Source organism: Oryzias melastigma, linkage group LG12 (assembly GCF_002922805.2).
Source record: "Oryzias melastigma strain HK-1 linkage group LG12, ASM292280v2, whole genome shotgun sequence".
NCBI classification, from domain to species: domain Eukaryota; kingdom Metazoa; phylum Chordata; class Actinopteri; order Beloniformes; family Adrianichthyidae; genus Oryzias; species Oryzias melastigma.
Genome location: NC_050523.1, coordinates 24,003,306 through 24,003,540, shown reverse-complemented (window position 1 = coordinate 24,003,540; position 235 = coordinate 24,003,306).

Here is a 235-nt window from a genome sequence, read left to right as displayed (position 1 = left end):
AAGATGAAGGAACATTCTGGTGTGGATACGTCTATGTGGGAATCTTGGATGAATATGTTTGGTAAATACAAGGCTTTAGTAGCATCACTTTTTATGAGTTTAGTTAAATTAATTTACAACATCTTTTCTCAAAGTGTTCCTCAACTCTCTTACAAATCTTTAGCTCAAGACTCCTCTACCCTTTCTTGTAAGCCTAATGTCACCCTGAATCATTCAGACTCATCTGATTACTGTA